Genomic DNA, 23766 nt, shown 5'->3' on the forward strand with positions numbered 1-23766 from the left:
GAGTCTTTTTCTGAGGTCTGTGTACATTTTCGGTATCACCTGCCTAGAGAAATGGAACCTAGATGGTATTTGGTACCGGGGACACAGTACCTCCAACAAGTCTCTAGTTGCCTCTGCAGTAATGATGGATACCGGAACCACGTTTCTCACCGCCCAGGATGCCAAGGCCTCAGTTATCCGCTTTGCAGCAGGATGACTGCTGTGATATTTCATCTTCCTCGCAAAGGACTGTTGGACAGTCAATTGCTTGGTGGAAGTAGTAAAAGTGGTATTACGAGTACGACTTCCCTTCTGGGATGACCATCGACTCCCAGCAGCAACAACAGCAGCGCCAGCAGCAGTAGGCGTTACACGCAAGGATGCATCAGAGAAATCCCAGGCAGGAGAGGACTCGTCAGAATTGCCAGTGACATGGCCTGCAGGACTATTGGCATTCCTGGGGAAGGAGGAAATTGACACTGAGGGAGTTGGTGGGGTGGTTTGCGTGAGCTTGGTTACAAGAGGAAGGGATTTACTGGTCAGTGGACTGCTTCCGCTGTCGCCCAAAGTTTTTGAACTTGTCACTGACTTATGATGAATGCGTTGCAGGTGACGTATAAGGGAGGATGTTCCGAGGTGGTTAACGTCCTTACCCCTACTTATTACAGCTTGACAAAGGCAACACACGGCTTTACAAATGTTGTCCGCATTTCTGTTGAAATACTTCCACACCGAAGAGCTAATTTTTTTGGTATTTTCACCAGGCATGTCAATGGCCCTATTCCTCCCACGGACAACAGGTGTCTCCCCGGGTGCCTGACTTAAACAAACCACCTCACCATCAGAATCCTCCTGGTCAATTTCCTCCCCAGCGCCAGCAACACCCATATCCTCCTCATCCTGGTGTACTTCAACACTGACATCTTCAATCTGACTATCAGGAACTGGACTGCGGGTGCTCCTTCCAGCACTTGCAGGGGGCGTGCAAATGGTGGAAGGCACATGCTCTTCACGTCCAGTGTTGGGAAGGTCAGGCATCGCAAACAACACAATTGGACTCTCCTTGTGGATTTGTGATTTCGAAGAACGCACAGTTCTTTGCTGTGCTTTTGCCAGCTTGAGTCTTTTCATTTTTCTAGCGAGAGGCTGAGTCCTTCCATCCTCATGTGAAGCTGAACCACTAGCCATGAACATAGGCCAGGGCCTCAGCCGTTCCTTGCCACTCCGTGTGGTAAATGGCATATTGGCAATTTGGCAAGTTTACGCTTCTCCTCTGACAATTTTATTTTAGATTTTTGAGTCCTTTTTTTACTGATATTTGGTGTTTTGGATTTTACATGCTCTGTACTATGACATTGGGCATCGGCCTTGGCAGACGACGTTGCTGGCATTTCATCGTCTCGGCCATGACTAGTGGCTGCAGCTTCAGCACGAGGTGGAAGTCGATCTTGATCTTTCCCTATTTTTGGAACCTCAACATTTTTGTTCTCCATATTTTAATAGGCACAACTAAAAGGCACCTCAGGTAAACAATGGAGATGGATGGATACTAGTATACTTATGGATGGATGAGCGACTGCCGACACAGAGGTAGCTACAGCCATGGACTACCGTACTGCGTCTGCTGCTAATATAGACTGGATGATAATGAGATATAAAATATATATATCACTACTGCAGCCGGACAGGTATATATTATATAATGACGGACCTGCTGGACACTGTCAGCTCAGCACTGCAGACTCCTAAAGTAAGCTACTAGTATCAAGAAGATAGAAAGAAAAAAAAAACACCACGGGTAGGTGGTATACAATTATGGATGGACGAGCGACTGCCGACACAGAGGTAGCTACAGCCGTGGACTACCGTACTGCGTCTGCTGCTAATATAGACTGGATGATAATGAGATATAAAATATATATATATCACTACTGCAGCCGGACAGGTATATATTATATAATGACGGACCAGCTGGACACTGTCAGCTCAGCACTGCAGACTCCTAAAGTAAGCTACTAGTAGTATCAAGCAGATAGAAAAAAAAAAAAAACACCACAGGTAGGTGGTATACAATTATGGATGGACGAGCGACTGCCGACACAGAGGTAGCTACAGCCGTGGACTACCGTACTGCGTCTGCTGCTAATATAGACTGGATGATAATGAGATATAAAATATATATATATCACCACTGCAGCCGGACAGGTATATATTATATAATGACGGACCTGCTGGACACTGTCAGCTCAGCACTGCAGACTCCTAAAGTAAGCTACTAGTATCAAGAAGATAGAAAAAAAAAAAACCACCACGGGTAGGTGGTATACAATTATGGATGGACGAGCGACTGCCGACACAGAGGTAGCTACAGCCGTGGACTACCGTACTGCGTCTGCTGCTAATATAGACTGGATGATAATGATATAAAAAATATATATATATCACTACTGCAGCCGGACAGGTATATATTATATAATGACGGACCTGCTGGACACTGTCAGCTCAGCACTGCAGACTCCTTAAGTAAGCTACTAGTATCAAGAAGATAGAAAAAAAAAAAAACACCACGGGTAGGTGGTATACAATTATGGATGGACGAGCGACTGCCGACACAGAGGTAGCTACAGCCGTGGACTACCGTACTGCGTCTGCTGCAGTGCTAATATAGACTGGATGATAATGATATAAAAAATATATATATATCACTACTGCAGCCGGACAGGTATATATTATATAATGACGGACCTGCTGGACACTGTCAGCAGAATGCGTTTATAGAATAAAAACACCACACGACGAGTGTTTAACTTTTTCAGGCAGACAATCACAATATACTGGTGGTCAGTGGTCACTGGTCAGTCACACTGGCAGTGGCACTCTGGCAGCAAAAGTGTGCACTGTTAAAATATGTACTCCTGCTATAACTGCTCCCCAGTCTCCCCCACAATTAAGCTGTGTGAGCAGTGAGCACTCAGCACAGTCAGATATACAGTATTACATAGATGATGCAGCACACTGAGGCTGAGCACAGATATGGTATGTGACTGTGTCACACTGTGTATCGTTTTTTTTCAGGCAGAGAACGGATTAATTAAACTGGTGGTCACTGGTCACACTATCAGCAAGTAGTACTCCTAATATGCTCCCCAAAATTAGTAAATCAAGTGTCTCTACTACTCTCTAGTCTACTCTAAACGGAGAGGATGCCAGCCACGTCCTCTCCCTATCAATCTCAATGCACGTGTGAAAATGGCGGCGACGCGCGGCTCCTTATATAGAATCCGAGTCTCGCGATAGAATCCGAGCCTCGCGAGAATCCGACAGCGGGATGATGACGTTCGGGCGCGCTCGGGTTAACCGAGCAAGGCGGGAAGATCCGAGTCTGCCTCGGACCCGTGTAAAAAGCGTTAAGTTCGGGGGGGGTTCGGTTTCCGAGAAACCGAACCCGCTCATCACTAGTATTCACTACAGTGCATTGCTGTTATTAATCTAGTACATTATAATACATGCACTGGCAGTATTTATTGTATATATTTATCTAGGGGACAAGCCCATGCACTCTCTAATGGTTAGCCAAACCTTGGTGGTGGCTGACCACACCCCTTCTGGAGGCTGTCCACACCCTTAAGCATGGGCCCCTAACACTTCATCCCCCCGGTGGGCCCTTCATGACCCAGTCCGACACTGGTCTACCCTATTGAACATCTTTGTGTCATCTGCAAAAAGGCATACTTTCCCATCAATACCAATTGCAATGTCACCAACAAAGATATTAAAGAGCACTGGTCCAAGTACAGATCCCTAGGGTACTCCACTAGTAACATTTCCCCCCCCATAGAATGCTCTCCATTTACTACAACTGTCTGTTTTTCTACCTTGCAACCAGGTTCTTATCCATTTAATGGTTTTATAATCCAATCCCATGCTTTCAAATGTATTTAGCTGTCTGCAATGTAGGACCGTGTAAATGCCTTACTAAAGTCTAGATATGCTACATCAACCCAATCCCCCCTATTCCCCCATTGATCCATTATTTTAGTCACAGAGTCAAAAAAAAGTCAATAAGATTTGTGCAGCTATACCTGTCCAAACTCAATAACACATATAATAAGTATAAAGAAATGTACATTTTATTGTTTGTGGTTCTATTTTATTTAATAATTTTCAAATCTTGCAAGTACTGGTAAGCAAAAAAAGAAAAGAGTAAGTAAGGAGCTTGTCTACAGGGTTTATATTTGTAAAAGGAGATAACACTGCTCTATTCTTTTTTTACTCCATCAGAACATTAAGAACACTGTCTAATGACATACAATTTCTTTGTTTTGGATATACTTAGGAGTTAATAGCATTTTTTTCAACCACTCATTGTCTGATAATATGTACAGTATATCTCTTGGATGATTATGAGGCAGTCCCAGGTTCTAACTAATAAAAAGCAGCTGTACCATACCTTGTAAGGAATAAATCATCTGTGCAGACCACAGTGATCTTCAGCACTGACCACAAACCACAGGAACATGTGTGTGATCATACATTTACACTGTACAACAGTCGTTCCACAAACCGCACATTATAGAGAGCAGGGAAAGGCTATGTAAATATGGTATAGTTATGAAAATAGAGGAACAAAAACACCAAAGGACAGATTTGTCAGCATGTTTATGCGCAAAATTAGTGTTAAACATATTATGAAAATGTTTTATGTTTGTTTGTTATTTCTCCAACTTTTTTAAATTTCTGTAATGTTTTATAACTTTTATTACAGCAGATCACTGCTGACCAAAATAATAGCAATTAAATGGTAATGCAGATTTTCTTTTTCCACCTGGTAATATAACAGTGAGAATTTATTCATAAACTATATACATTTGCAATTATTTTGTAACAATATATGATATGAAACAACTCATGTGCGGCGGGCACTTTTCGTGTTTTGTGTTTTGGTTTTGGTTCTAATTCCACTTTCGTGTTTTGGTTTTGGCTTGGTTTTGCCAAAACCACCCTTTCGTGTTTTGGTTTTGGATCTGGATGATTTTTGAAAAAAAACATAAAAACAGCTAAAATCACAGAATTTGGGTGTAATTTTGATCCTATGATATTATTAACCTCAATAACAATTATTTGCACTCATTTCCAGTCTATTCTGAACACCTCACAATATTGTTTTTAGGCCAAAAGGTTGCACAGAGGTTGCTGGATGACTAAGCTAAGCAACACAAGTGTGCGGCACAAACACCTGGCCCATCTTGGAGTGGCACTGCAGTGTCAGACAGGAGGGCAGATATAAAAAAAAAATTGGCCCATCTAGGCATGGCACTGCAGTGGCAGACAGGAGGGCATATATAAAAAAAAGGCCCCTAACAGCTAGAGATGAGCGCCTGAAATTTTTCGGGTTTTGTGTTTTGGTTTTGGGTTCGGTTCCGCGGCCGTGTTTTGGGTTCGACCGCGTTTTGGCAAAACCTCACCGAATTTTTTTTGTCGGATTCGGGTGTGTTTTGGATTCGGGTGTTTTTTTCAAAAAACCCTAAAAAACAGCTTAAATCATAGAATTTGGGGGTAATTTTGATCCCAAAGTATTATTAACCTCAAAAAACATAATTTACACTCATTTTCAGCCTATTCTGAACACATCACACCTCACAATATTATTTTTAGTCCTAAAATTTGCACCGAGGTCGCTGTGTGAGTAAGATAAGCGACCCTAGTGGCCGACACAAACACCGGGCCCATCTAGGAGTGGCACTGCAGTGTCACGCAGGATGTCCCTTCCAAAAAACCCTCCCCAAACAGCACATGACGCAAAGAAAAAAAGAGGCGCAATGAGGTAGCTGACTGTGTGAGAAAGATAAGCGACCCTAGTGGCCGACACAAACACCGGGCCCATCTAGGAGTGGCACTGCAGTGTCACGCAGGATGTCCCTTCCAAAAAACCCTCCCCAATCAGCACATGATGCAAAGAAAAAGAAAAGAAAAAAGAGGTGCAAGATGGAATTATCCTTGGGCCCTCCCACCCACCCTTATGTTGTATAAACAAAACAGGACATGCACACTTTAACCAACCCATCATTTCAGTGACAGGGTCTGCCACACGACTGTGACTGATATGACGGGTTGGTTTGGACCCCCCCCAAAAAAGAAGCAATTAATCTCTCCTTGCACAAACTGGCTCTACAGAGGCAAGATGTCCACCTCATCTTCACCCTCCGATATATCACCGTGTACATCCCCCTCCTCACAGATTATCAATTCGTCCCCACTGGAATCCACCATCTCAGCTCCCTGTGTACTTTGTGGAGGCAATTGCTGCTGGTCAATGTCTCCGCGGAGGAATTGATTATAATTCATTTTAATGAACATCATCTTCTCCACATTTTCTGGATGTAACCTCGTACGCCGATTGCTGACAAGGTGAGCGGCGGCACTAAACACTCTTTCGGAGTACACACTTGTGGGAGGGCAACTTAGGTAGAATAAAGCCAGTTTGTGCAAGGGCCTCCAAATTGCCTCTTTTTCCTGCCAGTATAAGTACGGACTGTGTGACGTGCCTACTTGGATGCGGTCACTCATATAATCCTCCACCATTCTATCAATGTTGAGAGAATCATATGCAGTGACAGTAGACGACATGTCCGTAATCGTTGTCAGGTCCTTCAGTCCGGACCAGATGTCAGCATCAGCAGTCGCTCCAGACTGCCCTGCATCACCGCCAGCGGGTGGGCTCGGAATTCTGAGCCTTTTCCTCGCACCCCCAGTTGCGGGAGAATGTGAAGGAGGAGATGTTGACAGGTCGCGTTCCGCTTGACTTGACAATTTTGTCACCAGCAGGTCTTTCAACCCCAGCAGACCTGTGTCTGCCGGAAAGAGAGATCCAAGGTAGGCTTTAAATCTAGGATCGAGCACGGTGGCCAAAATGTAGTGCTCTGATTTCAACAGATTGACCACCCGTGAATCCTTGTTAAGCGAATTAAGGGCTGCATCCACAAGTCCCACATGCCTAGCGGAATCGCTCCGTGTTAGCTCCTTCTTCAATGCCTCCAGCTTCTTCTGCAAAAGCCTGATGAGGGGAATGACCTGACTCAGGCTGGCAGTGTCTGAACTGACTTCACGTGTGGCAAGTTCAAAGGGCATCAGAACCTTGCACAACGTTGAAATCATTCTCCACTGCACTTGAGACAGGTGCATTCCATCTCCTATATCGTGCTCAATTGTATAGGCTTGAATGGCCTTTTGCTGCTCCTCCAACCTCTGAAGCATATAGAGGGTTGAATTCCACCTCGTTACCACTTCTTGCTTCAGATGATGGCAGGGCAGGTTCAGTAGTTTTTGGTGGTGCTCCAGTCTTCTGTACGTGGTGCCTGTACGCCGAAAGTGTCCCGCAATTTTTCTGGCCACCGACAGCATCTCTTGCACGCCCCTGTCGTTTTTTAAAAAATTCTGCACCACCAAATTCAAGGTATGTGCAAAACATGGGACGTGCTGGCATTTGCCCATATTTAATGCACACACAATATTGCTGGCGTTGTCCGATGCCACAAATCCACAGGAGAGTCCAATTGGGGTAAGCCATTCCGCGATGATCTTCCTCAGTTGCCGTAAGAGGTTTTCAGCTGTGTGCGTATTCTGGAAAGCGGTGATACAAAGCGTAGCCTGCCTAGGAAAGAGTTGGCGTTTGCGAGATGCTGCTACTGGTGCCGCCGCTGCTGTTCTTGCGGCGGGAGTCCATACATCTACCCAGTGGGCTGTCACAGTCATATAGTCCTGACCCTGCCCTGCTCCACTTGTCCACATGTCCGTGGTTAAGTGGACATTGGGTACAACTGCATTTTTTAGGACACTGGTGAGTCTTTTTCTGACGTCCGTGTACATTCTCGGTATCGCCTGCCTAGAGAAGTGGAACCTAGATGGTATTTGGTAACGGGGGCACACTGCCTCAATAAATTGTCTAGTTCCCTGTGAACTAACGGCGGATACCGGACGCACGTCTAACACCAACATAGTTGTCAAGGACTCAGTTATCCGCTTTGCAGTAGGATGACTGCTGTGATATTTCATCTTCCTCGCAAAGGACTGTTGAACAGTCAATTGCTTACTGGAAGTAGTACAAGTGGGCTTACGACTTCCCCTCTGGGATGACCATCGACTCCCAGCGGCAACAACAGCGGCGCCAGCAGCAGTAGGCGTTACACGCAAGGATGCATCGGAGGAATCACAGGCAGGAGAGGACTCGTCAGACTTGCCAGTGACATGGCCTGCAGGACTATTGGCATTCCTGGGGAAGGAGGAAATTGACACTGAGGGAGTTGGTGGGGTGGTTTGCGTGAGCTTGGTTACAAGAGGAAGGGATTTACTGGTCAGTGGACTGCTTCCGCTGTCACCCAAAGCTTTTGAACTTGTCACTGACTTATTATGAATGCGCTGCAGGTGACGTATAAGGGAGGATGTTCCGAGGTGGTTAACGTCCTTATCCCTACTTATTACAGCTTGACAAAGGGAACACACGGCTTGACACCTGTTGTCCGCATTTCTGGTGAAATACCTCCACACCGAAGAGCTGATTTTTTTGGTATTTTCACCTGGCATGTCAATGGCCATATTCCTCCCACGGACAACAGGTGTCTCCCCGGGTGCCTGACTTAAACAAACCACCTCACCATCAGAATCCTCCTGGTCAATTTCCTCCCCAGCGCCAGCAACACCCATATCCTCCTCATCCTGGTGTACTTCAACACTGACATCTTCAATCTGACTATCAGGAACTGGACTGCGGGTGCTCCTTCCAGCACTTGCAGGGGGCATGCAAATAGTGGAAGGCGCATGCTCTTCACGTCCAGTGTTGGGAAGGTCAGGTATCGCAAACGACACAATTGGACTCTCCTTGTGGATTTGGGATTTCAAAGAACGCACAGTTCTTTGCGGTGCTTTTGCCAGCTTGAGTCTTTTCAGTTTTCTAGCGAGAGGCTGAGTGCTTCCATCCTCATGTGAAGCTGAACCACTAGCCATGAACATAGGCCAGGGCCTCAGCCGTTCCTTGCCACTCCGTGTGGTAAATGGCATATTGGCAAGTTTACGCTTCTCCTCCGACAATTTTATTTTAGGTTTTGGAGTCCTTTTTTTTCTGATATTTGGTGTTTTGGATTTGACATGCTCTGTACTATGACATTGGGCATCGGCCTTGGCAGACGACGTTGCTGGCATTTCATCGTCTCGGCCATGACTAGTGGCAGCAGCTTCAGCACGAGGTGGAAGTGGATCTTGATCTTTCCCTAATTTTGGAACCTCAACTTTTTTGTTCTCCATATTTTATAGGCAGAACTAAAAGGCACCTCAGGTAAACAATGGAGATGGATGGATTGGATACTAGTATACAATTATGGACGGACTGCCACGGTTAGGTGGTATAAAAAAACCACGGTTAGGTGGTATATATTATAATAATAATACAATTATGGATGGACGGACTGCCTGCCGACTGCCGACACAGAGGTAGCCACAGCCGTGAACTACCGCACTGTACACTGGTTGATAAAGAGATAGTAGTATACTCGTAACAACTAGTATGACACTATGACGACGGTATAAAGAATGAAAAAAAAACCACGGTTAGGTGGTATATATTATAATAATAATACAATTATGGATGGACGGACTGCCTGCCGAGTGCCGACACAGAGGTAGCCACAGCCGTGAACTACCGCACTGTACACTGGTTGATAAAGAGATAGTAGTATACTCGTAACAACTAGTATGACACTATGACGGTATAAAGAATGAAAAAAAAACCACGGTTAGGTGGTATATATTATAATAATAATACAATTATGGATGGACGGACTGCCTGCCGACTGCCGACACAGAGGTAGCCACAGCCGTGAACTACCGCACTGTACACTGGTTGATAAAGAGATAGTAGTATACTCGTAACAACTAGTATGACACTATGACGACGGTATAAAGAAAGAAAAAAAAAATACCACAGTTAGGTGGTATATATTATAATAATAATACAATTATGGATGGACGGACTGCCTGCCGACTGCCGACACAGAGGTAGCCACAGCCGTGAACTACCGCACTGTACACTGGTTGATAAAGAGATAGTAGTATACTCGTAACAACTAGTATGACACTATGACGGTATAAAGAATGAAAAAAAAAACCCCGGTTAGGTGGTATATATTATAATAATAATACAATTATGGATGGACGGACTGCCTGCCGACTGCCGACACAGAGGTAGCCACAGCCGTGAACTACCGCACTGTACACTGGTTGATAAAGAGATAGTAGTATACTCGTAACAACTAGTATGACACTATGACGACGGTATAAAGAAAGAAAAAAAAATACCACAGTTAGGTGGTATATATTATAATAATAATACAATTATGGATGGACGGACTGCCTGCCGACTGCCGACACAGAGGTAGCCACAGCCGTGAACTACCGCACTGTACACTGGTTGATAAAGAGATAGTAGTATACTCGTAACAACTAGTATGACACTATGACGACGGTATAAAGAATGAAAAAAAAACCACGGTTAGGTGGTATATATTATAATAATAATACAATTATGGATGGATGGACTGCCTGCCGACTGCCGACACAGAGGTAGCCACAGCCGTGAACTACCGCACTGTACACTGGTTGATAAAGAGATAGTAGTATACTCGTAACAACTAGTATGACACTATGACGACGGTATAAAGAAAGAAAAGAAAATACCACAGTTAGGTGGTATATATTATAATAATAATACAATTATGGATGGACGGACTGCCTGCCGACTGCCGACACAGAGGTAGCCACAGCCGTGAACTACCGCACTGTACACTGGTTGATAAAGAGATAGTAGTATACTCGTAACAACTAGTATGACACTATGACGACGGTATAAAGAAAGAAAAAAAAATACCACAGTTAGGTGGTATATATTATAATAATAATACAATTATGGATGGACGGACTGCCTGCCGACTGCCGACACAGAGGTAGCCACAGCCGTGAACTACCGCACTGTACACTGGTTGATAAAGAGATAGTAGTATACTCGTAACAACTAGTATGACACTATGACGACGGTATAAAGAATGAAAAAAAAACCACGGTTAGGTGGTATATATTATAATAATAATACAATTATGGATGGACGGACTGCCTGCCGACTGCCGACACAGAGGTAGCCACAGCCGTGAACTACCGCACTGTACACTGGTTGATAAAGAGATAGTAGTATACTCGTAACAACTAGTATGACACTATGACGACGGTATAAAGAATGAAAAAAAAACCACGGTTAGGTGGTATATATTATAATAATAATACAATTATGGATGGACGGACTGCCTGCCGACTGCCGACACAGAGGTAGCCACAGCCGTGAACTACCGCACTGTACACTGGTTGATAAAGAGATAGTAGTATACTCGTAACAACTAGTATGACACTATGACGGTATAAAGAATGAAAAAAAAACCACGGTTAGGTGGTATATATTATAATAATAATACAATTATGGATGGACGGACTGCCTGCCGACTGCCGACACAGAGGTAGCCACAGCCGTGAACTACCGCACTGTACACTGGTTGATAAAGAGATAGTAGTATACTCGTAACAACTAGTATGACACTATGACGACGGTATAAAGAAAGAAAAAAAAATACCACGGTTAGGTGGTATATATTGTAATACAATTATGGATGGACGGACTGCCTGCCGAGTTCCGACTGCCGACACAGAGGTAGCCACAGCCGTGAACTACCGCACTGTACTGTGTCTGCTGCTAATATAGACTGGTTGATAAAGAGATAGTATACAATACATACAACAATATACTACTATACTGGTGGTCAGGCACTGGTCACCACTAGTCACACTGGCAGTGGCACTCCTGCAGCAAAAGTGTGCACTGTTTAATTTTAAATTAATATAATATTATGTACTCCTGGGGGCTCCTGCTATAACAACCTGCAGTGCTCCCCAGTCTCCCCCACAATTATTATAAGCTTTGCCTTTTATACATTGATGTGCAGCACACTGGGCTGAGCTGAGTGCACACAGACTGAGTCACACTGTGTGACTGGCTGCTGCTGTGTATCGTTTTTTTTCAGGCAGAGAACGGATATAGCAGAGAACGGATATATTATATTAAAATAAATAAAAGTTAACTAACAACAACTGCACTGGTCACTGTGGTAAACTCTGTCTGACTCTGCACAATCTCTCTCTCTCTTCTAATCTAATTTCTAATGGAGAGGACGCCAGCCACGTCCTCTCCCTATCAATCTCAATGCACGTGTGAAAATGGCGGCGACGCGCGGCTCCTTATATAGAATCCGAGTCTCGCGAGAATCCGACAGCGTCATGATGACGTTCGGGCGCGCTCGGGTTAACCGAGCAAGGCGGGAGGATCCGAGTCTGCTCGGACCCGTAAAAAAAACATGAAGTTCGTGCGGGTTCGGTTTCAGAGAAACCGAACCCGCTCATCTCTACTAACAGCACATGATGCAAAGAAGGAAAAAAAGGTGCACCGAGGTTGCTGTAGGCCTAAGCTAAGCGACACAACCACCTGGCCCATCTAGTAGCGTCACGCAGTGGCTGAATGTCGAGAGTGGGCCGCAATTGTTCGGTCCACTGACAGCATCTCCAGCACGCTCCATTTACTTTTTTAAAAATCTGCAATTGGTGGATTTATGCGGCAGTACTCCAGGACTAATACAGCAGTACCTCTGGACTCATACGGCAGTGACACACAGGATGGCACTTTTCAAAAACTAGGCCCCAAACAGCACCTCATGCAAAGATGTCAAAGAGGTGCAATGAGGAAGCTGTGTGACTAAGTCAAGCGATCACTGTAATTAATTGGCAAGATCACTGTAATTAATAATTATAAATCACTGAAATTAATTGGCAAAATCACTGTAATTATATGTCCAAATCACTGGAATTAAATGGCAAAACCTCGCTATCGCCTGCCTAGTGAAATGGAATCTAGATGGGACTGGTTACCAGGGACACAATACCTCCATCAATTGTCTAAATCCCACTACACTAATGGCGGATACCGGACGCACGTCTGACACCAACATAAGTGTCAAGGCCTCAGTTATGAGGGCTTCCATCGTCATGTGAAGCTGAACCACTAGTCATGAACATAGGCCAGTGCCTCAGCCATTCCTTGCCACTCCGTGTCGTAAATGGCATATTGGCAAGTTTACGTTTCTCCTCAGATGATTTAAATGTCTTTTTTTGGTTCTTTTTACTGAACTTTGGCTTTTTGGATTTTACCTGCCCTCTACTATCACATTGGGCATCGGCCTTGGCAGACGACGTTGATGGCATTTCATCGTCTATGTCATGGCTAGTGGCAGCAGCTTCAGCTCTAGAAGGAAGTGGTTCTTCTTGATCTTTCCCTATTTTATCCTCAAAATTTTTGTTCTCCATTATTTTTTGTGAGTTACATGAGACAATATGCGTCACAGGAATGACTGGAATGACTGATGGACAGGACACTACCACTGGTCTGATGCAGCATAACACAACAACACTGTAAGGGACTTGTGGTTGTTGTTATAATTAGTGATTAGCGGGTTCGGATCCTCGGGATCCGAACCCGCCCGAACTTCACCTTTTTTTGCACGGGTCCGAGCAACTCGGATCCTCCCGCCATGCTCGGTTAACCCGAGCGCCCGAACGCAGGGCGGTTTCTAGCCAATTTGGCTCCCAGAGCGAGATTTTAAAATGCGCCCCCCCCATATTCACATAAGAAAAAATGCCCCCCCCCATAGATATAAAGAGGAAAACCATGCGCGCGCTGAAGGCTCGCGCGCTCCCGGCAAGGGGGCGTGGCCTCGTTAAAATGGGCATGGCTTTAAAATGGGCGTGGCCTCTTCTGATCTCATCATCACGGCCACCACAGGATTAAAAAAAAAAAGGCCTTATTTTACACATTACAGCAGGCACGCGACCCCATTTTACACAGCACGGCAGGCAAGTGTCCCCATTTTACACAGTATGGCAGGCAAGTGTCCCCATTTTACACATTGCGGCAGGCACGTGCCCCCATTTTACACATTGCGGCAGGCACGTGTCCCCATTTTACACATTGCGGCAGGAAAGTGCCCCCATTTTACACATTGCGGCAGGAAAGTGCCCCCATTTTACACAGTACGGCAGGAAAGTGTCCCCATTTTACACATTGCGGCAGGCATGTGTCCCCATTTTACACATTGCGGCAGGCAAGTATCCCCATTTTACACAGTACGGCAGGCAAGTGTCCCCATTTTACACATTGCGGCAGGCACGTGCCCCCATTTTAAACATTGCGGCAGGCACGTGTCCCCATTTTACACATTGCGGCAGGAAAGTGCCCCCATTTTACACATTGTGGCAGGAAAGTGCCCCCATTTTACACATTGTGGCAGGAAAGTGCCCCCATTTTACACATTGCGGCAGGAAAGTGCACCCATTTTACACAGTACAGCAGGAAAGTGTCCCCATTTTACACAGTACGGCAGGAAAGTGTCCCCATTTTACACATTGCGGCAGGCACGTGTCCCCATTTTACACATCACGGCAAGCAAGAGTCCCCAATTTACACATTCCGGCAGACTGCGTCCCCATTTTACATATTACGGCAGGCAAGTGTCCCCATTTTACACATTCCGAAGACAGGTGTCCCCAATTTACACAGTATGGCAGGTGGTGGGGGGGAGGAGAGAGAGAGAGAGAGGGAGAGGGGCTGACTTACATTTGAAGCGGTTCTTCCTGCTCTTCAGCCACCTCTCCCTCGTCTACGCAGCGCCGGCCGGCTTGGCTCCCCCTTCTCCCTCCTCCCGAGCACCCAGCTCGGGGGGCGGGGTTTCGTGGAATGACGCGATTGTGTCGTGACGTCACGACGCAAACGCGTCATTCTGCGAAACCCCGCCCCCAAGCTGGGCACTCGGGAGGAGAGGGGAGGGAGGATTTAGTGCTGAAGAAGTGCCGCGGCGGGCGCCCCGTGCGGTTGCACGGCTCGCCCGCCGCAAGAAACGGCACTGCCCGAACGTCATCATCCCGTGGTCGGATTCTCGCGAGATTCGTATTCTATATAAGGAGCCGCGTGTCGCCGCCATTTTTCACTCGTGCATTGGAGATGATCGTGAGAGGACGTGGCTGGCGTCCTCTCAGTTTCTATGTTCAGTGGGCTGCAAATATCTGTGCTCAGTGTGCTGCAAATATCTGTGCTCAGTGTGCTGCAAATATCTGTGCTCAGTGTGCTGCAAGTGCAAATATCTACGTTCTCTGCCTGAAAAACGCTCCATATCTGTGCTCAGTGTGCTGCAAATATCTGTGCTCAGTGTGCTAATTGCTTTATTGTGGGGACTGGGGACCAGCAGTATTATATAGTAGGAGGACAGTGCAGAGTTTTGCTGACCAGTGACCACCAGTATTATACGTTCTCTGCCTGAAAAACGCTCCATATTTGTGCTGCATTGTAATATATAGTAGGAGGACAGTGCAGAACTTTGCTGACCACCAGTATAACTATATATATAGCAGTACGGTACAGTAGTCCACTGCTCTACCTCTGTGTCATCAAGTATACTATCCCATCCATACCTGTGGTGCATTTCAGTTTAGCACAGTTTCCTGACCACCAGTATATAATATATAGCAGTACGGTACAGTAGGCCACTGCTCTACCTACCTCTGTGTCGTCAAGTATACTATCCATCCATACCTGTGGTGCATTTCAGTTTTGCACAGTTTGCTGACCACCAGTATATAATATATAGCAGTACGGTACAGTAGGCCACTGCTCTACCAACCTCGGTGTCATCAAGTATACTATCCATCCATACCTGTGGTGCATTTCAGTTTTGCACAGTTTGCTGACCACCAGTATATAATATATAGCAGTACGGTACAGTAGGCCGCTGCTCTACCTACCTCTGTGTCGTCAAGTATACTATCCATCCATACCTGTGGTGCATTTCAGTTTTGCACAGTTTGCTGACCACCAGTATATAATATATAGCAGCACGGTACAAAAGGCCATTGCTCTACCTACCTCTGTGTCGTCAAGTATACTATCCATCCATACCTGTGGTGCATTTCAGTATTGCACAGTTTGCTGACCACCAGTATATAATATAAAGCAGTACGGTACAGTAGGCCACTGCTCTACCTACCTCTGTGTCGTCAAGTATACTATCCATCCATACCTGTGGTGCATTTCAGTTTTGCACAGTTTGCTGACCACCAGTATATAATATATAGCAGTACAGTACAGAAGTCCACTGCTCTACCTACCTCTGTGTCGTCAAGTATACTATCCATTCATACCTGTGGTGCATTTCAGTTTTTGCACAGTTTGCTGACCACCAGTATATAATATATAGCAGTACAGTACAGTAGGCCACTGCTCTACCTACCTCTGTGTCGTCAAGTATACTATCCATCCATACCTGTGGTGCATTTCAGTTTTGCAGTTTGCTGTCCACCAGTATATAATATATAGCAGTACGGTACAGTAGGCCACTGCTCTACCTACCTCTGTGTCGTCAAGTATACTATCCATCCATACCTGTGGTGCATTTCAGTTTTGCACAGTTTGCTGACCACCAGTATATAATATATAGCAGTACGGTACAGTAGGCCACTGCTCTACCGACATCTGTGTCGTCAAGTATACTATCCATCCATACCTGTGGTGCATTTCAGTTTTGCACAGTTTGCTGACCACCAGTATATAATATATAGCAGTACGGTACAGTAGGCCACTGCTCTACCTACCTCTGTGTCTTCAAGTATACTATCCATCCATACCTGTGGTGCATTTCAGTTTTGCGCAGTTTGCTGACCACCAGTATATAATATATAGCAGTACGGTACAGTAGGCCACTGCTCTACCTACCTCTGTGTCGTCAAGTATAGTATCCATCCATACCTGTGGTGCATTTCAGTTTTGCACAGTTTGCTGACCACCAGTATATAATATATAGCAGTACGGTACAGAAGTCCACTGCTCTACCTACCTCTGTGTCGTCAAGTATACTATCCATCCATACCTGTGGTGCATTTCAGTTTTGCACAGTTTGCTGACCACCAGTATATAATATATAGCAGTACAGTACAGTAGGCCACTGCTCTACTTACCTCTGTGTCGTCAAGTATACTATCCATCCATACCTGTGGTGCATTTCAGTTTTGCACAGTTTGCTGACCACCAGTATATAATATATAGCAGTACGGTACAGAAGGCCACTGCTTTACCTACCTCTGTGTCGTCAAGTATACTATCCATCTATACCTGTGGTGCATTTCATTTTTGCACAGTTTGCTGACCACCAGTATATAATATATAGCAGTACGGTACAGTAGGCCACTGCTCTACCTACCTCTGTGTCGTCAAGTATACTATCCATCCATACCTGTGGTGCATTTCAGTTTTGCATTGTTTGCTGACCACCAGTATATAATATATAGCAGTACGGTACAGTAGGCCACTGCTCTACCTACCTCTGTGTCGTCAAGAATACTATCCATCCATACCTGTGGTGCATTTCAGTTGTGCGCAATATATATAGTAGTAGGCCATTGCTATTGATATATTACTGGCATAAAATTCCACACATTAAAAAATGGAGAACAAAAATGTGGAGGGTAAAATAGGGAAAGATCAAGATCCACTTCCACCTCGTGCTGAAGCTGCTGCCACTAGTCATGGCCGAGACGATGAAATGCCATCAACGTCGTCTGCCAAGGCCGATGCCCAATGTCATATTAGAGAGCATGTTAAATCCAAAAAAATAAAGCTCAGTAAAATGACCCAAAAATCTAAATCAAAATCGTCTGAGGAGAAGCGTAAACTTGCCAATGTGCCATTTACGACACAGAGTGACAAGGAACGGCTGAGGGCCTGGCCTATGTTCATGGCTAGTGATTCAGCTTCACATGAGGATGGAAGCACTCATCCTCCTGATAGAAAACTTAAAAGAGTTAAGATGGCAAAAGCACAGCAAAGAACTGTGCGTTCTTCTAAATCACAAGTCCCCAAGGAGGGTCCAATTATGTCGGTTGTGATGCCTGACCTTCCCAACACTGGGCGGGAAGAGGTGGCGCCTTCCACCATTTGCACGCCCCCTGCAAGTGCTGGAAGGAGCACCCACAGTCCAGTTCCTGATAGTCAAATTGAAGATGTCACTGTTGAAGTACACCAGGATGAGGATATGGGTGTTGCTGGCGCTGGGGAGGAAATTGACAAGGAGGATTCTGATGGTGAGGTGGTTTGTTTAAGTCAGGCACCCGGGGAGACAACTGTTGTCTGTGGGACGAATATGGCCATTGACATGCCTGGTCAAATTACAAAAAAACACCTCGTCGGTGTGGAATTATTTTAACAGAAATGCGGACATTTGTCAAGCCATGTGTTGCCTTTGTCAAGCTGTAATAAGTAGGGGTAAGGACGTTAAGCACCTAGGAACATCCTCCCTTATATGTCACCTGGAGCGCATTCATCAGAAGTCATTGACAAGTTCAAAAACTTTGGGTGACAGCGTAAGCAGTCCACTGACAACTAAATCCCTTCCTCTTGTAACCAAGCTCCTGCAAACCACACCACCAACTCCCTCAGTGTCAATTTCCTCCTTAGACAGGAACGCCAATAGTCCTGCAGGCCATGTCACTGTCAAGTCTGACGAGTCCTCTCCTGCCTGGGATTCCTCTGATGCACCCTTGAGTGTAATGCCTACTGCTGCTGGCGCTGCTGTTGTTGCTGCTGGGAGTCGATCGTCATCCCAAAGGGGAAGTCGGAAGACCACTTGAACTACTTCCAGTAAGCAATTGACTGTCCAACAGTCCTTTGCGAGGAAGATGAAATATCACAGCAGTCATCCTGCTGCAAAGCGGATAACTCAGGCCTTGGCAGCCTGGGCGGTGTTAAATGTGTTTCCGATATCCACCATTAATTCAGAGGAAACTAGAGATTTGCTTGAGGTACTGTGTCCCCGGTACCAAATACCATCTAGGTTACATTTCTCTAGGCAGGCGATACCGAGAATGTACACAGACCTCAGAAAAAGAGTCACCAGTGTCCTAAAAAATGCAGTTGTACCCAATGTCCACTTAACCACGGACATGTGGACAAGTGGAGCAGGGCAGACTAAGGACTATATGACTGTGACAGCCCACTGGGTAGATGTATTGCCTCCCGCAGCAAGAACAGCAGCGGCGGCACCAGTAGCAAACGCCAACTCATTCCTAGGCAGGCTACGCTTTGTATCACCGCTTTCCATAAGAGGCACACAGCTGACAACCTCTTACGGAAACTGAGGAACATCATCGCAGAATGGCTTACCCCAATTGGACTCTCCTGGGTATTTGTGACATCGGACAACGCCACCAATATTGTGCGTGCGTTACATGTGGGCAAATTCCAGCACGTCCCATGTTTTGCACATACATTGAATTTGGTGGTGCAGAATTATTTAAAAAATGACAGGGGCGTGCAAGAGATGCTGTCGGTGGCCCGAAGAATTGCGGGCCACTTTCGGCATTCAGCCACCGCGTGACGAAGACTGGAGCACCAGCAAACACTCCTGAACCTGCCCCGCCATCATCTGAAGCAAGAGGTGGTAACGAGGTGGAATTCAACCCTCTATATGCTTCAGAGGATGGAGGAGCAGCAAAAGGCCATTCAAGCCTATACAGCTACCTACGATATAGGCAAAGGAGGGAGAATGCACCTGACTCAAGCGCAGTGGAGAATGATTTCAACGTTGTGCAAGGTTCTGCAACCCTTTGAACTTGCCACACGTGAAGTCAGTTCAGACACTGCCAGCTTGAGTCAGGTCATTCCCCTCATCAGGCTTTTGCAGAAGAAGCTGGAGAGATTGAAGGAGGAGCTAAAACAGAGCGATTCCGCTAGGTATGTGGGACTTGTGGATAGAGCCCTTAATTCGCTTAACCAGGATTCACGGGTGGTCAATCTGTTGAAATCAGAGCACTACATTTTGGCCACCGTGCTCGATCCTAGATTTAAAACCTACGTTGGATCTCTCTTTCCGGCAGACACAAGTCTACAGAGGTTCAAAGACCTGCTGGTGAGAAAATTGTCAAGTCAAGCGGAACGTGACCTGTCAACAGCTTCTCCTTCACATTCTCCCGCAACTGGGGCTGCGAGGAAAAGGCTAAGAATTCCGAGCCCACCCGCTGGCGGTGATGCAGGGCAGTCTGGAGCGAGTGCTGACATCTGGTCCGGACTGAAGAACCTGCCAACGATTACTGACATGTCATCTACTGTCACTGCATATGATTCTGTCACCATTGAAAGAATGGTGGAGGATTATATGAGTGACCGCATCCAAGTAGGCACGTCAGACAGTCCGTACGTATACTGGCAGGAAAAAGAGGCAATTTGGAGGCCCTTGCACAAACTGGCTTTATTCTACCTAAGTTGCCCCCCCCTCCAGTGTGTACTCCAAAAGAGTATTTAGTGCAGCCGCTCACCTTGTCAGCAATCGGCGTACGAGGTTACTTCCAGAAAATGTGGAGAAGATGATGTTCATCAAAATGAATTATAATCAATTCCTCCGTGGAGACATTCACCAGCAATTGCCTACAGAAAGTACACAGGGACCTGAGATGGTGGATTCCAGTGGGGACAAATTAATAATCTGTGAGGAGGGGGATGTACACAGTGAAAGGGGTGAGGAATCGGACGATGAGGAGGAGGTAGACATCTTGCCTATGTAGAGACAGTTTGTGCAAGGAGAGATTGATTGCTTCTTTTTTGGTGGGGGCCCAAACCAACCAGTCATTTCAGTCACAGTCATGTGGCAGACCCTGTCGCTGAAATGATGGGTTTGTTAAAGTGTGCATGTCCTATTTATACAACATAAGGGTGGGTGGGAGGGCCCATGGACAATTCCATCTTGCACCTCTTTTTTTCTTTAATTTATCTTTGCATCATGTGCTGTTTGGGGACTATTTTTTAAATCTGCCATCCTGTCTGATACTGCAGTGCCACTCCTAGATGGGCCAGTTGTTTGTGTCTGCCACTTGGGTCGCTTAGCTTAACCATCCAGCGACCTTGGTGTACCTCTTTTTTTCTTTGCATCATGTGCGGTTTGGGGACTATTTTTTAAATCTACCATCCTGTCTGACACTGCAGTGCCACTCCTAGATGGGCCAGGTGTTTGTGTCGGCCACTTGGATCGCTTAGCGTAGCCACACAGCTACCTCATTGCACCTCTTTTTTTCTTTGCATCATGTGCTGTTTGGGGACTATTTTTTAAATTTGCCATCCTGTCTGACACTGCAGTGCCACTCCTAGATGGGCCAGTTGTTTGTGTCGGCCACTTGGGTCGCTTAGCTTAACCATTCAGCGACCTTGGTGCACCTCTTTTTTTCTTTGCATCATGTACTGTTTGGGGACTATTTTGTAAATCTGCCATCCTGTCTGACACTGCAGTGCAACTCCTAGATGGGCCAGCTGTTTGTGTCGGCTACTTGGGTCGCTTAGCTTAGCCACACAGCTACCTCATTGCACCTCTTTTTTTCTTTGCATCATGTGCTGTTTGGGGACTATTTTTTGAAGTGCCATCCTGTCTGACACTGCAGTGCCACTTCTAGATGGGCCAGGTGTTTGTGTCGGCCACTTAGGTCGCTTAGCTTAGTCATTCAGCGACCTCGGTGCTAATTTTAGGACTAAAAATAATATTCTGAGGTGTGAGGTGTTCAGAATAGACTGGAAATGAGTGGAAATTATGGTTATTGAGGTTAATAATACTATGGGATCAAAATAACCCCCAAATTCTATGATTTAAGCTGTTTTTGAGGTTTTTTGTAAAAAAAACACCCGAATCCAAAACACACCCGAATACGACAAAAAATTTTCAGGGAGGTTTTGCCAAAACGCGTCCGAATCCAAAACACGGCCGCGGAACCGAATCCAAAACCAAAACACAAAACCCGAAAAATGTCCGGTGCACATCACTAGTTATAATTAATATACGGCAGCAGTGGACATATAGCAGCAGCGTATATCGTCACTGGAATGACTGATGAGACAAGACACTACCACTGGTCTGAAGCAACACAACACAACAACACTGTAAGGGACTTGTGGTTGTTGTTATAATTATTATTCGGCAGCAGTGAACATATAGCAGCAGCATATATCGTCATTGGTCTGGTGCAGCACAACACAACAACACTCTAATGGACTTGTGGTAGTTGTTATTATTATTATATGGCAGCAGTGGAGATAAAGCAGCAGCGTATACCACTGTGACTGTCTCGTCACTGGAATGACTGATGAGACAGGACACTACCACTGGTCTGATGCAGCACAACACAACACCACTTTATACAGCTACACTGGATATATGGCAACAGAGGACACCAACACTGTGACTGGCTGGACTGATGCAGCATAATACACTGACTACACTGGACTGGACAGCACAACACAGCACCACTTAGTTTATACAGCTACACTGGATATATGGCAGCAGAGGGGTGTAGTATGGTATGCCTGGTGACCAGCATACCGGCGCCGGGAGCCAAACTGCCGGCATACCGACAGTGTGGCGAGCGCAAAGGAGCCCCTTGCACGGTGGCGCGCGCCACGCTATTTTATTCTCCCTCCAGGGGGGTCGTGGACCCCCATGAGGGAGAATAGCTGTCGGTATGCCAGGTGTCGGGATCCCGGCGCCCGTATACTGAGCGCCGGGATCACGACATTCGGCATACTGAAGACCACCCCAGCAGAGGACACCAACACTGTGACTGATGCAGCACAATACACTGACTACATTGGACTGGACAGCACAACACAGCACCACTTTATACAGTTACACTAGATATATGGGCAGCAGAGGACACCAACACTGTGACAACACTGGACTGGACTGAACAGCACAACACAGCACAAGACTCGCCACCCCACTTTCCCGCCCACACACAGACACTGAACACTGAGGACATGTCCTCTCAATACACTCTCCAAGACTGGAGTGAAAATGGCCGCGACGCGCGGCTCCTTATATGGAATCCAAATCCCACGAGAATCCGACAACGGGATGATGACGTTTTGCCGCGTTCGGGTTTCCGGGTCAGGCGGGAAAACCCGAGCCGGGCTCGGAACCGAACTCGGAAGGCAAAGTCCGGTAGGGTTCGGTTCTCTGAGAACCGAACCAGCTCATCTCTAGAAACAAGTCATCAAGTATAGAACATGGGCTTATACATTTCTTAGAGAAACATTTTACTAAATATTGTTTTCATTTTTTTTTTAATAATCTATTTGTAAAAGTGGAAAGTAGGAGTGTACAACACATGTAAAGTCAACAAAAAACAAAAGCAATATACAATCGATGTACCATGACACATAAAACAGTAAAGTACATTCCAAACAAAACAAACAATGTCAAATCCACTTAATTTAAAAAAAAATTGGCAGGGGAAATAGCAAAACGAATCTACAGAAGGACAACAACTGTATAAGGGAACTAGAAGGGGAAATGGGAAAGGAAGGGGAGGGGAAAGGAGCAGGGCCGTCTTTTCGTATGGGCTCAATGGGCTCTTGCCCAAGAGCCCCAGGAGTAAAAGGGTCCTAGACTGTTAGCTGAGGGTCCCCTCTTTCCAGGGGTACCAGATTTTTGAAAATCGGCCCTGGGGATCCGGAGGTATCCGACTTCAAAGCAGTGGTCCCCATCCAAGCCTGTTAATTGTTCTTCCCAGCCAGATATGTTGGGTTCTGTCTGACTTAGAGTATTTCTGGGGTTATACTCCAAAAGCTGG

General features: G+C 45.9%; 1 protein-coding gene across 5 annotated transcripts in view; it reads left to right on the forward strand.

The window, feature by feature from the left end:
* The window catches only part of ANKFN1 (ankyrin repeat and fibronectin type III domain containing 1), a 1208371-nt gene that overhangs the window by 1060582 nt on the left and 124023 nt on the right, over positions 1-23766 (forward strand). The gene's annotated exons all lie outside the window — the stretch shown is intronic.

This window comes from Pseudophryne corroboree, chromosome 3 (genome assembly GCF_028390025.1).
Source record: "Pseudophryne corroboree isolate aPseCor3 chromosome 3, aPseCor3.hap2, whole genome shotgun sequence".
Classification (NCBI taxonomy): Eukaryota; Metazoa; Chordata; class Amphibia; order Anura; family Myobatrachidae; genus Pseudophryne; species Pseudophryne corroboree.